The sequence below is a fragment of the Colobus angolensis genome, unplaced genomic scaffold (genome assembly GCF_000951035.1).
Source record: "Colobus angolensis palliatus isolate OR3802 unplaced genomic scaffold, Cang.pa_1.0 Scaffold16, whole genome shotgun sequence".
NCBI classification, from domain to species: Eukaryota; Metazoa; Chordata; class Mammalia; order Primates; family Cercopithecidae; genus Colobus; species Colobus angolensis.
The window spans coordinates 12,943,018-12,946,770 of NW_012114710.1; the positions used below are offsets into that span (position 1 = coordinate 12,943,018).

Here is a 3,753-nt window from a genome sequence, read left to right on the forward strand (position 1 = left end):
ATGGCTGGGACCACCACCATCAAAATGATAAAGCTGGAGATCCTGGCTCCGCAGCAACAGACTGATGATGCACAGGAGAGACCCAAGCGCTTCCAGTGAGAAGTGTAGGGAGAAAGGCAGTCCCAGGAACAGGCTGAAGCTGAGAATCCTCCTTGAACCTTAGGGTCCAACTGGTTGAAGATGGGCAAAATCACACTCAAGAGTGTGTGATCACTGCCCTGCAAAACCTGGAAGAAGTGCAAAAGCTGCTGATAAGAGTAACAAAGGTATAGGCCAGGCACGGTGGCTCACACCTGTAATCCCAACACTTTGGGAGGCTGAGGCGGGAGGATCACCTGAGGTCAGGAGTTCGAGACCAACCTGACCAAACTGGAGTAACTCCATCTCTACTAAATATACAAAATTAGCCAGGCATGGTGGCACATGCCTGTAATCCCAGCTACTTGGGAGGTTGAGCCAGGAGAATTGCTTGAACCCGGAAGGTGGAGTTTGTGGTGACCTGAGATCATGCCATTGCATGCCAGCCTGGCCAACAAGAGTGAAACTCCATCTGAAAAAAAAAAAAAAAACAGTGAGAAAGATATGAAGGTTATTGAAAACTGGGCCTTAAAAGATGAAGGAAAGGCAGGGCCTGGTGGCTCATGCCTGTTATCTTGTAATCACAGCACTTTGAAAGGCCAAGGCCAGCAGATCACTTGAGCCCAGGAGTTCGAGGCCAGCCTAGGCAACATGGGAAACCCCCATCTCTACTAAAAAATACAAAAAAAAAAAAAAATTAATTGTCCTTGTGGCACATGCCTGTAGTTCAAGCTACTTGGGAGGCTGAGGTCAGTGGGTCACCTGAGCAGACGAAATAGAGGCTGCAGTAGGCTGAGATCATTCCACTGCTCTCCAAACTAGGCATTGGAATGAGACCCTATATCAAAAAAAAAAAAAAAAAAAAAGAGAGAGAGAGAGAGACAGAGAGAGAGATGGGGAAGAAGGAAAAACAGAAAGAGGAAGAAAAGAAGATGAAGGAAAGATGGAATTCTGGGAAATTCAACTCAAAGAAGCTAAGCATATTGAAGAAAAGGCAGATAGGAAGCATGAAGGAGTGGTTTATATATTGGTGATTGTTGAAAGAGACTTGGAAGCCACAGAGAAAGGAGCGGGGCTGGCAGAGTCCTGTTGCCGAGAGGTGGATGAGCCAATCAGACTGAGGGACCAGAACCTTAAATGTCCGTGTGCAGCTGAAGAAAAATACTCTCAAAAAGAAGCCAAATAAGAGGAAGAGATCAAGATTCTTACTGATAAACTCGAGGAGCTAGCTACTCATGCAGGTTTTGCTGAGAAATGAATAGCCAACCTGGAAAAGACAATTGATGATTTGGAAGATAAACTGAAATGCACCAAAGAGAAGCAACTCTGTATACAAAGGATGCTGGACTAGACTGCTTGAAGGAGATGTGTAGCACCCTGGTCCTACCCTGCCGCTGCTCTTCCCTCTGCTGCTGACTCCTTTGGAGGCCAGCCTTCCCCAAGCTGACACTGAAACTGAGGGCTGATCTTTAACTGGAAGACTGGTTTCTCCTTTCATCACCCCTCCAACCATCTTTGTCTTTTTCATCAAACTGTCTCTGCCTCATTCCAGAGATTCCAGCGGGGTTAGAGGCTGAGGACCCATAGGAACAACATTGAAGGGAATGCAAGCACAATGCAAGACGTCTTTAATAGCATGTTGTGATGTAAACACTTTGGTTTTTCTTAATCTGTTTTTTTTGTTTTTTGTTGGTGGTTTTTGTGTGTTTGTTTGTTTGTTTTATGAGACAGGGTCTCACCGAAATACCTAGACTGCAGTGCAGGGTTGCAATCACCGCTCACTGCTGCCTAAACTTTGCAGGGTCAGGTGATCCTCCCACCTCAGGCCTTCCAAATAGCTGAGACTATAGGTGTGCACCACCATACCTGGCCAATTTTTGTATTTTTTTGTGGAGACAAAGTCTCGCCATGTTGCCCAGGCTGATCTCAAACTCCTGAGCTCAAGCCATCTGCCCCCCTCGCCTCTCAAATTGCCGTGATTGCAAGTGTGAGCCATGACACCCTGCCCTACACTTCATAATTACTTTTTTCTTGTTGTTTTGTAGCAACTATTTGTAAACTATTCCAGGTAATTCCACAGCTTTAAACAGCAATCGAATCCCTTCCTCACTTTTGGAAGGTGACTTTTCAGCTTAATGCATATTACCCTCACCATAAAGGAGGGAAGACTGTATGGGCCTGCCTTACTGAGAACTAGAGTTCTGGGAAAGATTTCACCACAGGAAACCTCGTTGTTCCGTACAAAGTACCAGACAAACCAGAAAGGTGATTCCAGGAGGAGTTACCCAGATAACAACAATATTAAATGTTCTGTTCAGGTTTTCAGCTTGAAGGTGTCTTTGGATAACTTTGTTTTTATTTTTTATTTTCTTCATTAGAAGTGAGCAAATTAAGATGGTGAGACCTCTGAGACAAATTTTTGACCTATCTCTACCTGCTTTCCAACAGCTCACACAATGGGTCACGTGCCCCTTATGTTAAGGTGTAGTAGAGATTAGAACAGTGGTTAGCAGAGGCAGGGAAGGATAGGGGAAAAGGGGGAATAGCCAAAGGTTGGTTAATGGATGGAACAAATGGTCCAGCTAGGTAGGAGAAATAAGTTCTAGTGTTTTTGAGTACTACAGGGTGACTATAATTAACAACAAGTTATTATATGTTTTTAAATAGCTAGAAGAGTAGATTTTGAATGTTTCCAGCACAAAGAAATGATCAATGTTTGAGGTGAGGTGATGGATATGCTAATTACCCTGATTTGATCTTTACACATTGTATGCATGTATCAAAATATCACGCTGCACCTCATAAATATGTACAATTTTTATGTGTCAACTAAAAATAATAATAAAGGCAAAAATAAATGACAAGTCACGGACTGGGACAAAACATTTGCAAATCACGTGTGATGAAGGACTTATATCTGGAATATATAAAGAAGTCTGAAAACTCAACAATAAGAAAAGAAACAGCTCAATTTTTAAAATGGGGAAAACATATATAGAACACTTCACCAAGGAATATACAAAATGGCAAATATGCATGAAAATATGTTCAACATCATTGGTCATTAAGGAAAAGGCAAAGTACAAAACAATGAGATGCCACTACATACACATTAGAATATTTAAAAGAAAAAAGCAAACTGATAATACAAAATTCTGTTAAGGATTTGGAACAAGAGTACTGTATTCTACTGCTGATAGGAATGCAAAAATGATAGAGCTCCTTAGGAAGACAATTTCCTAGTTTTTTAATAATATTAATCATAGACTAGCTCCTAGATATTAACCCAACTTACTTGAAAACTTATGTCAACCGAAAAACCTGTATGTGAAGGTTTATGGCAGCTTTATTCATAATTACTAGAAATCGGAAGAAACCAAGATGTCCTTCAATAAGTGAATGGATAAACACACCATGCTACATATCATGAGAAAATTCTTCAGCAAGAGAAATGGAAAACACTATTCATCCACACAATAGCATGAGCTAATCTTAAATGCATCTTGCTAAGTGAGAAAAACACAGCAGAAATGCTATGTGTTGAATATATAGCACTCATAAGATATTCTGGAGAAAGCAAAAATATAGGGATGAAAAATCAGATCAGTGGTTTTTAGGAATTAAGAAAGGAAGACTTCCTAGGGAAAATATAGGATATTCTTTACAGTGATGGAA

General features: G+C 41.2%; 1 pseudogene; it reads left to right on the top strand.

Moving 5' to 3' along the window:
- On the top strand, positions 1-1,429 carry LOC105508271 (annotated as a pseudogene).
- The last annotated feature ends 2,324 nt before the right edge of the window (positions 1,430-3,753 follow it).